The sequence below is a fragment of the Lactuca sativa genome, chromosome 8 (assembly GCF_002870075.4).
Source record: "Lactuca sativa cultivar Salinas chromosome 8, Lsat_Salinas_v11, whole genome shotgun sequence".
NCBI classification, from domain to species: domain Eukaryota; kingdom Viridiplantae; phylum Streptophyta; class Magnoliopsida; order Asterales; family Asteraceae; genus Lactuca; species Lactuca sativa.
In genome coordinates this window covers 122,986,029-122,998,860 of record NC_056630.2, presented here as the reverse complement: position 1 = coordinate 122,998,860, position 12,832 = coordinate 122,986,029, and positions in this window count along the sequence as shown.

The following is a 12,832-nucleotide window of genomic DNA, read 5'->3' as shown; positions in this document are numbered from 1 at the left end:
CACCCTTTGCTACCTTTGTTTAGAACCATTTAGTGTGCCGGTAAACCACATACGCTCCACTAACGTCTTCGGAAGGGCACAAAGTGTAATTTCATGGAATTGCATCAATTCACTTTTGTCTAAGTAACTAAGATTGGGAATTTGTAAAACATTTAGTTACTTTTGTACTTCATTATACTTATAATGGAAGGTTTTTTCCTATCCTACCCGTTCGGCTAACGACCCTCCACTAGTCAAGGGTGCGGTGGGTAAGAGTGGATACCCATTCAATCGCCATTTTATAGGCAATTTCCTTAAACACCCCTTATAGACCAGCTTCGTGAATGAGGCCTACTAACGGTAAGACTGACTTTTACTCATACATATATATAATGTTATACTTTTAATGTTATATATAGTATAGGGTGTATTTTACACTTTTAAAATCTAGGAGGTCAAATTTAACAATTATACTTTTAATTCAATTAAATTGTAAACCTAAACTTTTATGGATTTATTAAACCTCTTTTAATTATACACCTTAATTAATTAATAAAACCATAGGGGTGTGATTTGAACTTTTCAAAACAATACTATGGTTTTAGAATTTAACATTCCTAAATTAAACTTTTAATCAACTTTTAAATTCCAAAACTTGAGGGCATGTTTTGAAACATTTCAAAACATTTGGGTTTAGAATTTAAATATGTCAAAATCAAACTTTTCAATCAAAATTTAAATTCCAAAACTTGAGGGCAAGTTTTGAAACCTTTTTCAAAAAATTAGGGTTTCAACTATTTAAATTCTAAACTTTCAAGTTCTAATTTAAACTATAGAACCTAAAGGGATTAATTTGAAACTTTTCCAAACTTTGTCAAGAATATTCTAGATCACATAATTCAAATAAGGCAATTAACTATAATTGGTGGTTATCTAATTAGATCTAGTTCAAATTCTTGCAAGATAATGATCAAATAATTTCCATAACTTAACATTTATCAAATAAGGTAACAATTATCTAATTAGATGACCAAAATCTTTTATTTTGACAAGGATAATCATAAGGAATCAATAAAATTCGAATTTTATTAATTTTAAACAATTATGGCAATTATCCTAAGTCAAAATAGGCAAAAATCCCGAAATAGCCTCCTTCTGACGCTCGAACTCGCCGAGTTCCTCTATGGACTCGCCGAGTTGGAGCTACTCGCCGAGTCCACATTGGAACTCGCCAAGTTCATCAGACAGGGGGCCAAAAAATCGATTTACAGCTTGAACAAACAAACAAGGAATCAATACAATAGAAACCAATCAAGGCACTGATACCACTAGTGGGTTTTGGTCATAAGAACATCCTATGTGCTCATACAAACCCTAATGCTTGGATCTAGGTTTCTCTATTGTACATGCAAGTTATCCAAGACTATAAACCCTAATTCTAGCATACAAGTAATCATATTAACATAAGAATGGGTTTAAGATATTACCTTGATTGTTATGTAGCAATAACAATCACAATTCCTTCTTGTAATGACTTTAGAAAGTTTAGAGTCACAAATGTCACTCCTCTAATGGTTCACAAACACCAAGAGCAAGAGGATGAAGAGAAGAAGAGAAGGAGGCTGCCCAAAACGTGTGGAAACCCTAGAAGAAAGCTTGTCCACGTTTTTGGAGCATAAGGGCTCGATATATAGTGAGGCTATTAGGGTTATCTAATCAGGAAACCCTAATTTGGATGCTTAAGCCCTAAGCAACCCATGGACTTCTTTCCTTAAAGGCCTTGGACGATTTCTAATGGGTTTCCCCATAGAATTCGTCCACTCCTTAATATAAGGCAATCCATAGCCCAATTGCAATTATCTTATAAATACAATTCCAGTCCCTTAAGTTTAATTAATCTCTTTTAGCCACAAATTTAATTCTTATTGATTCTTGACTAATATTAATTAAACAATATGATTTCTCCTTTAATATATTATTCCCATAATATATTAATAAATCATATTTAATCCTTTCTCTCCATAATTCATCCTATCAAGTTGCTTTGGTGAAGGCAACCCAAAAAGACCATGCACCATCGGGTCAAGTACATACCAAAATAGTTATGGACTTAGACACTAATCCAACACAATTCAGTTCTAACCGGGCCCAACATATAAGTCAAATCAAATCATCGAGCGACCATGATATCGCTTTTACCCTCTTAGGATAAAGTAACAGATAAACTTCGACTTATATGCATTTACTTATTCATTAATCAACTATACACAACAATGCATTTTATAAAATCAAGTTACTGATGCGGTTTCGCATTATCAATGTACAACCAATTAACAAATAACAAACCATATATCTAGGTTTTAAGACCATATGATATTATTGTCTTGCTATCACCCTTTTTATCATATTCCATAAGGTGATTCCAGCAAGCGCGGGTTTGTTCCAATGCTCAAAACTAGTTCATAAGCACTCATGAACGTTGCAGCAAACTTTTGCTATGTCTAATACCATTTGGACAATCTACACACCAATTCATGACAATATTTATTCATACCTACTTCCAATATATGAACGATTGTGGACAATTTGAATACTTCGATTATTCTTAATAAACTCAATTATTCTGGAAGTCAAAACATGCAAAATGAAACAATAGTTAAACGATTAACATAAGACAGTTACATTACTCATAAATAATACTCTTTTATTAATGTTAATTACATTTATTTATTACACGTTTCTACTACTATCTAATCTATACTAATATCATCCTTCAGCCCAATACTTCGAGCATGCTGCAAGTTCTTAACCCTACTTAGTCCCTTCGTAAGCGGATCTGCTGGGTTATCTTCTGATGATATCCTCTTCAGCACGAGTTGTCCTTCTTCTACACGATGTCTAATAAAGTGATATTTTCTGTCGATATGTCGAGATCTACCATGATCCCTCGGTTCCTTGGTCAAGGCAACTGCTCCTTCATTATCACAGAAAATCTCCATGGGCTCCTTTATGGCAGGTACAACTCCAAGATCACTGATGAAGTTCTTTAACCATATTGCCTCCTTTGACGCCTCGCTCGCTGCAATGTACTCTGATTCCCACGTTGAATCAGCTACGGTTTCCCACTTGGAACTCTTCCAAGTTACTGCTCCTCCATTCAGGGTAAAGACCCAACCCGACTTCGAACGGTAGTTGTCCCTGTCGGTCTGAAAGCTGGCGTCACTATACCCTCGTACCTTCAAGTCATCACTCCCTCCGAGGACTAAGAACCATTCCTTCGTCCTCCGGAGGTACTTAAGGATATTCTTAACTGTTGGAATAGTGTCTAAGGCTGCAACTATATTAGGCAAGTATTTGACCCGGTTGTGCATGGTCCTTCTGGGTTGCCTTCACCATAGCAACTTGACAGGATGATTTATTATGAGAGAAGAAATATTATTAATATATTATGAGAATAATATAAAGAGTAGTAATATTATTATTTGATTAATATAAGTCATAAATTAATTAGGAATTAATTTGGTGACTTAAAGAGATTAATTGAATAAAGGGGCATAAACTGTCAATTGTATGATAGTTGTAATTTGGGTTGTAAATCCCTTATGGATAATGGTGGACGGTTTTAAGGACTTTTGATAGGCCTTGAAAATCGTCCAAAGGCTTATCACGAAGGGGATTGGATTGCTTAGGGCCTAAGTTATCCAATTAGGGTTTAAGGGTGAAACCCTCGGAGCCTTACAAGTATAAAAGGACCCCAAGGGTTAAGGAAATCGACACTTGTGCTTCAGAAAGAAACCCTGGCCGATTTCTCTTCCCTCTCCTCTCTCTCAAATCATCCTCTTGCTAGTTGGTGTTTGTAAGACATTAGAGGAGTGACAATTGTGACTCTAAAGCTCCAAGGACAAGAAGATCAAGCAAGTGATTCAAGGTATACTTTTAATTCTGATTTCATAATGTTATTATACTCTATTAGCCATTAGAAGTCTTGGATTCAATGCATGTTTAATTAGAGAAACCTAGATCCAAGCATTAGGGTTTGCATGTGCACATAGGAATGTTCATATGGCTAAAACCCATCAGTGGTATCAAAGCCTAGATTGGTTTCTATTGAATTAATGCATTGTTTAATTGTTTGATGCTTGTTAAATTCGTTTTTTTATGTTTCTGTCTGATGGACTCGGCGAGTCCCATTGTGGACTCGGCGAGTAGGCTCGACTCGGCGAGTCCATTGGGGTACTCGACGAGTCCAAGCGTTAGAAAGTGCAATCTTCGGGACTTATGTTTAGATTTGAACAATTGATGCTATTCTCCAGAAATGGCAAGTAACATCATTTCATTTCATGGTTTGTTTAGGCAAGGTTTTAGATTTTCTTTTAATAATGAGAATGGTTCTATTCTTTCTTATCTAAATGGTGTCTTATATTTTGAAGCCATACCGTGTAATGGAATTTATGAAACTGTTATGGTTGTAGATAACTTAGGAAATGATGTTTTATGCATGGAGTCTTCCAATGGTATGGATAGAGCATCCTTGTGGCATTGTTGCCTTGGACATGTCAACAAGAAGCGCATAGCCCAACTCCAAAAGGATGGAGTGTTGGAGTCATTCGACCTTAGGGAAGATGACACATGCGAGTCTTGTTTGCTTGGAAAGATGACTAAGTCACCCTTTACTAGTACATGTGAAAGGGGTGAGGGTCTATTGGTCCTAATACATACCGATGTATGTGGACCGTTTAGATCAACCACGAAGGATGGGAACCGCTTCTATGTGACTTTTACCCATGACTATAGTAGATATGGGTATATCTACCTAATCAAGAAAAAGTCAAAAACATTTGAAAAGTTCAAAGAGTTCAAGAATGAAGTGGAGAATCAATTGGGTAGGAAAATCAAGATGCTTCGATTCGATCGAGGAGGAGAGTACCTAAGTCTTGAATTCCATGACTATCTCAAGGAGTGTGGAATAGTTTCAGAATTGACGCCACCTAGGACACCGTAGTTGAATGGTGTGGCAGAAAGGCGTAATCGAACCTTGTTAGACATGGTTCACTCTATGATGAGTCATGCTTCACTACCTATCTCTTTTTGGGGGTATGCCTTAGAGACTGCCGCCCATATCCTTAACCAAGTCCCTACTAATAAGGTTGCCAAAACACCTCACGAGATGTGGACAGGGGAAGCTCCCTCATTAGCACATATCAAGGTTTGGGGTTGCATGACTTTCGTAAGACGAGATACTCATGACAAGCTCGAACCTCGTAGTAAGCGATGTATTTTCATCCGCTACCCACATAAATCCTTTGGATATCTCTTCTATAGACCGAAGGACAATGTTGTCTTTGTTGCGAGGAGAGGAGTTTTCCGAGAGCGAGAACTCATAAGCCAAGGAGACAGTGGGAGGCAAATCGAGCTTGAAGAGATTCAAGAGTTGATAGATAAAGGAACCTCTACCGCTGGCACTCAACCCGAGGAGGAAACTCCGGTTGAACCGATTGACGAGTCATTACCTTTTAGACATTCAGAAAGAGTAGAGTTCAACCCCAGTATTATGGTTTTCATATTACTACCGAAGGGGACACGTATATTAGTGATGGTACACTAATAAACCTTAATGAACCTAATAGCTATAAGGAAGCCATGGCAGGCCCGGAGTCTGCGAAATGGAAAGAGGAAATGGACAGCGAGATCCAGTCCATGTATGACAACCAAGTTTGAAATTCGGTTGATAATGTGCCCGGACGTAAGACCGTTGGGTGCAAATGGATCTTCAAGAAGAAGACCGACGTGGATGGAAACGTACACACATATAAAGCGCGATTGGTTGTGAAGGGCTTTAATCAAACTCCCGGAGTTGACTATGATGAGAACTTCTCACCAGTTGCAAAGATAAAGTCTATTAGAGTGATGCTAGCTATTGCCGCATTTCATGATTATGAGATTTGGCAAATGGATGTCAAAACCGCTTTCCTTAATGGAAAGTTGGTTGAGGATGTTTACATGGCTTAGCCAGAGGGTTTTGTCGATCCAAAGCATCCAAATAGAGTGTGTAAGCTTGAAAAGTCCATTTATGGACTTAAGCAAGCGTCTCGCAGATGGAATCTTTGCTTCGATGAGAAAGTCAAAGAGTTTGGATTTGTACGAAGCGAAGATGAATCATGTGTATATGTCAATGCCAAAGGGAGTATAGTAAGCTTCCTCGTTCTGTATGTCGATGACATACTACTCATAGGAAACAACATCCCGACTCTGCAGGAGGTTAAATCCTGGCTCGGTAAGTGCTTCGCTATGAAGGAACTCAGAGAGGCTTCCTATATTCTGGGAATAAGGATAGTGAGAGAGCGAAGTAAGAGACTAATAGGACTTAGTCAGAACACTTACTTAGATAAGGTATTAAAACGTTTTAGTATGGAAAACTCGAAGAAGGGAGAATTACCGATACAAAGTAATGCCAAATTGAGTAAGACTCAAAGTCCGAGTACCGAAGCTGAAATAGCAAAAATGAGCCGAGTACCATACGCTTCCGCAGTTGGCTCAATCATGTATGCTATGATTTGTACTCGCCCTGATGTAGCCTTTGCTTTGAGAATGGTTAGTAGATATCAAGGGAACCCTGGCAGAGCCCATTGGATTGCGGTTAAGAATATCCTTAAGTACCTTCGGAGGACGAAGGAATGGTTCTTAGTCCTCGGAGGGAGTAATGACTTAAAGGTACGAGGGTATAGTGACGCCAGCTTTCAGACCGACAGGGACAACTACCGTTCGCAGTCGGGCTGGGTCTTTACCCTGAATGGAGGAGCAGTAACTTGGAAGAGTTCCAAGCAGGAAACCGTAGCTGATTCAACGTGCGAATCAGAGTACATTGCAGCGAGCGAGGCGTCAAAGCAGGCAATATGGTTAAAGAACTTCATCAGTGATCTTGGAGTTGTACCTGCCATAAAGGAGCTCATGGAGATTTTCCGTGATAATGAAGGAGCGGTTGCCTTGACCAAGGAACCGAGGGATCATGGTAGATCTCGACATATCGACAGAAAATATCACTTTATTAGACATCGTGTAGAAGAAGGACAACTCGTGGTGAAGAGGATATCATCAGAAGATAACCCAGCAGATCCGCTTACGAAGGGACTAAGTAGGGTTAAGAACTTGTAGCATGCTCGGAGTATTAGGCTGAAGGATGATATTAGTATAGATTAGATAGTAGTAGAAACGTGTAATAGATAAATGTAATTAACATTTGATGATTAAATAAAAGAGTATTATTTATGAGTAATGTTACTGTCTTATGTTAATTGTTTAACTATTGTTTCACTTTGCATGTTTTGACTTCTAGAATAATTGAGTTTATTAAGAATAATCGAATTATTCAAATTGTCTACAATCGTTAATATGTTGGAAGTAGGTATGAATGAAGATTGTCATGAATTGGTGTGTAGATTGTCTAAATGGTATTAGACATAGCAAAAGTTTGCTGCAATGTTCATGAGTGCTTATGAACCAGTTTTAAGCATTGGAACAAACCCGCGCTTGTTGGAATCACCTTATGGAATATGATAAAAAGGGGTGATCGCAAGACGATAATATCATATGGTCTTAAAACCTAGATATATGGTTTGTTATTTGTTAATTGGTTGTACATTGATAATGCGAAACCGCATCAGTAACTTGATGTTGTAAAACGCATTGTTGTGTATGATTGATTAATGAATAAGTAAATGCATATAAGTCGAAGTTTATCTGTTACTTTTATCCTAAGATGGTAAATGCAATATCTCGGCCGCTCGATGATTTGATTTGACTTTTGTGTCGGGCCCCGTCAGAACTGAATTGATGTGTTCGATTAAGTTCTATGTCAAATAAATCGGAGATCGAGAAACCAAATGCTAGACAAATTAGTTCCATATAGAATTGTCAGCATGATATCTAAACAGAGGACTGTACGATCCCTTATCTGAAGGACAAAGATTGATTAGATCAGAGTTTGACAGCGTCTTTGAGAGCTACGATTGCTAATCGGATTATACTTGTGTATATAGTTACTAGACTTATCCAAGTGGGAGACTGTTGGAATAGTGTCTAAGGTTGCAACTATATTAGGCAAGTATTTGACCCGGTTGTGCATGGTCCTTTTGGGTTGCCTTCACCATAGCAACTTGACAGGATGATTTATTATGAGAGAAGAAATATTATTAATATATTATGAGAATAATATAAAGAGTAATAATATTATTATTTGATTAATATAAGTCATAAATTAATTAGGAATTAATTTGGTGACTTAAAGAGATTAATTGAATAAAGGGCATAAACTGTCAATTGTATGATAGTTGTAATTTGGGCTGTAAATCCCTTATGGATAATGGTGGACGGTTTTAAGGACTTTGGATAGGCCTTGAAAATCGTCCAAAGGCTTATCATGAAGGGGATTGGATTGCTTAGGGCCTAAGTTATCTAATTAGGGTTTAAGGGTGAAACCCTCGGAGCCTTACAAGTATAAAAGGACCCCAAGGGTTATGGAAATCAACACTTGTGCTTCAGAAAGAAACCCTGGCTGATTTCTCTTCCCTCTCCTCTCTCTCAAATCATCCTCTTGCTAGTTGGTGTTTGTAAGACATTAGAGGAGTGACAATTGTGACTCTAAAGCTCCAAGGACAAGAAGATCAAGCAAGTGATTCAAGGTATACTTCTAATTCTGATTTCATAATGTTATAATACTCTATTAGACATTAGAAGTCTTGGATTCAATGCATGTTTAATTAGAGAAACCTAGATCCAAGCATTAGGGTTTGCATGTGCACATAGGAATGTTTATATGGCTAAAACCCATCATTAACCGCAATCCAATGGGCTCTGCCAGGGTTCCCTTGATATCTACTAAGCATGCTCAAAGCAAAGGCTACATCAGGGCGAGTATAAGTCATAGCATACATGATTGAGCCAACAGCGGAAGGGTATGGTACTCGGCTCATTTCTGCTATTTCAACTTCGGTACTTGGACTTTGAGTCTTACTCAACTTGGCATTACTTTGTATCGGTAATTCTCCCTTCTTCGATTTTTCCATACTAAAATGTTTTAGTACCTTATCTAAGTAAGTGTTCTAACTAATTCCTATTAGTCTCTTACTTCGCTCTCTCACTATCCTTATTCCCAGAATATAGGAAGCCTCTCCGAGGTCCTTCATAGCGAAGCACTTCCCGAGCCAGGACTTAACCAGGACTTAACCTCCTGTAGAGTCGGGACGTCGTTTCCTATGAGTAGTATATCATCGACATACAGAACGAGGAAGCTTACTATACTCCCACTGGCCTTGACATATACACATGATTCATATTCGCATCGTACAAATCCTAACTCTTTGACTTTCTCATCAAAGCAAAGATTCCATCTGCGAGACGCTTGCTTATGTCCATAAATGGACTTTTCAAGCTTACACACTCTATTTGGATGCTTTGGATCGACAAAACCCTCTGGCTGAGCCATGTAAACATCCTCAACCAACTTTCCATTAAGGAAAGCGGTTTTGACATCCATTTTCCAAATCTCATAATCATGAAATGCGGCAATAGCTAGCATCACTCTAATAGACTTTATCTTTGCATCTGGTGAGAAGTTCTCATCATAGTCAACTCCGGGAGTTTGATTAAAGCCCTTCACAACCAATCACGCTTTATATGTGTGTACGTTTCCATCCACGTCGGTCTTCTTCTTGAAGATCCATTTGCACCCAACGGTCTTACGTCCGGGCACATTATAACCCAAATTCCAAACTTGGTTGTCATACATGGACTGGATCTCGCTGTCCATTGCCTCTTTCCATTTCGCAGTCTCTGGGTCTTCCATGGCTTCCTTATAGCTATTAGGTTCATCTAGATTTATTAGTGTACCATCACTAATATACGTATCCCCTTCGGTAGTAATATGAAAACCATAAAACTGGGGTTGAACTCTAACTCTTTCGGAACGTCTAAGAGGTAATGACTCGTCAATTGGTTCAACGGGAGTTTTCTCCTCAGGTTGAGTGCCAGCGGTAGAGGTTCCTTCATCTATCGACTCTTGAATCTCTTCAAGCTTGATTTGCCTCCCACTGTCTCCTTGGCTTATGAGTTCTCGCTCTGGGAAAACTCCTCTCCTCACAACAAAGATAACATTGTCCTTCGGTCTACAGAAGAGATATCCAAAGGATTTCTGCGGGTAGCCGATGAAAATACATCGCTCACTACGAGGTTCGAGCTTGTCGTGAGTATCTTTGTCACAATTGTAAATTTTGAGCCATGTAATCTATACATTCAAGTTAATGTGAATCAAAAACTTTAATCAAATACAAGATACAAGTACTATAAATAGTCATCAAACAATTGGAGACCCTAGAAGTTCTTATTAAGTCTAATTTAGGCTAGAACTTCCTTATTGGATCCAAATGGGCCAATAAGCTTCCAATTAGACTATCATGGGCTTAGAACCCTAATTGGGCTCTAATTGGACCCACACTTATTTATTTTAACATTTTAGGTCATGTTGGGCCTAAAATTAAATAAATTAAAAGCCTTGATATATGAATAACCTAAGACTAGTTCAAGAAAAACATAAAAATCCTACTACATTCTCTTAAGCTTAAAACACACCCTAATTACCACTAATATTGGGCTTAAGGGCCAAAAGGCCCAAAAATCTTTTTTTTTCTTTCAAATTCTCGGCCCAAGGCCCACACTCAAGGAGAAATGGAAGAGTTGACTATTTGCTTGCCACCTCATTATTACCCAACATGTCTCCATGCATCTTAGTCCATATCTCCATGCAAATCACTTCAAAAGTCATTTCTTCTTCTCTCCTCTCTCACTCTCGGCCAAGCATCATCACACACACCAAAATATCTCAACTTTCTCCCTAGAACACTCAAAGAACTCTCCTTCCCTCCCCTCTCCAAAGATCTCGAAATTTAGGGACTTTCCAAGAGGATTTTGCAAGTAAATCATCATCTAAGGTAAGATTATTCATAGATCTATGGTTTAAATTCTTTTGTTATCAAAATCTCTTCCTAATCCATGTAAAACCCGTGATCTTGCACCCTAGAAACCCTCCTAATCTCGAAAAGTTCATCAAGGAGTGCAAGGGCCAAAAATCACTTCATTTCTTCCAATTTTCTTCAAGAACCGAAACTACCCACTCAAGGTGAGATTCATACCCCTATTTTCTGTTTTTAAGAGTTTTTGTGGGGGGGAATACAAGTGAAAGTGTAGATCTATATGTTGGGTTTTGAGCATTCTAACACTCCTAAGTGTACATGCAACCCTAAATACCTTGGATCTATGTTTTCTCTATTATACATGCAAATAAGAACTTCCAAGGTATTATCCTAATCTAGCATACAAAACAATAACTATAGCAAGATAGAATACATACCTCTTTGATGTAGAAAGTCTTCATGAAGCTTGAGTGCCTAGTGCCCCAAGTGTGACACCTCAAATGGAATCACAATCATCAAAACACTTGGAATGACTTGAGAGAATTCTACACTCATCAAAATCGGCTAGCCCTTTCTTGAATACTACTAGTGGCCGATTTTTCCTCAATAATAAGATGCTTATATAGTTACACAATTAGGGTAAACTCTTAATTGTCATGGCTTTCCATTTCCTTGGATCCATGGGTACAAATACACCATGGAGCATCCATGGACCATCCTATGGGTTTTAGCCCAACTTGATTATCCATGGAGCATTAGCCCACTATACAATTATGGATGATTTACACAATCAACCCATATATTTAATTAGTCTTCTTTTGATCACTTAATTAATCCTAGATTAATTCTTGATCAATACTAATTAAATAATCTTATTATTCTTATCATTAATATACTAGAACTTATAATATATTAATAACCATAAGTGTCTTATTTCTCTCATTCAAGTGCATGATGGTATGCAACCCAAATGGACCATGCCGGGTCGGGTCAAGTCTTACCAAATATAGTTATGGACTTAGACATTAATCCAACAGTCTCCCACTTGGATAAGTCTAAAACTATTATTGCGTATGACTTCAGGAACCAACCGGCAATCGTAGCTCTCAAAAAGCTTCTGTCGAACTCTGACCTTGTAGATGAACTCTGACCTTTGTCAATGACTTGTCCATTAGATAAGGGATCATATATTCCTCCATTCTAGATATCATATGGACTGAGACATGGATTATGATCATTCTCTCTGTCCATTTGTTGTTTCCCGATTTCCGATTTATGACGACTGACTAATTGAACAAATCAAATCAGTCCTGGCCCGGCCGAGCACTTCCATTTGTCATCATCAAATCATCGAGGGGCCCATATATATCACTTTTATCCCGAAGGTAAAAGGAATGGATAAACTTCGACTCATATGGCTTGTTCTACTACTTGTTGAATCATACACAAAGGCACGTTTTATAGCACAGAGTTACCAAATGCGGTTTCGTGCAATCAATGTACTATCAACTCATAGTAACAACTCATATCTCTAGGTTTGAAGAATATAAGATATTATCGTCTCATGATCACTCGTGATAAAATCCATGAAGTGATTCCAATGAGCGCGGGTTGAATCCAATACTCAGAACTTATGAGCACTCATGAGTGTTGTAGCCCTTTGTCCAACACCTTAGACCTCTACAAGCCAACCCATGACAGTCTTAATTCATATCTACTTCCAACATATGACCGACTGTGGATGGTTTGAATAACTTAGTCATTCCGAAAGAATAACCTAGTTTATTCGGGAAGTCAAAACATGCAAAATGAAACACAATAATAATCGAATCCAATATGGTCTCAGAACTTATGAATATAAATAAAACACCTTTTATTTATCACCATAT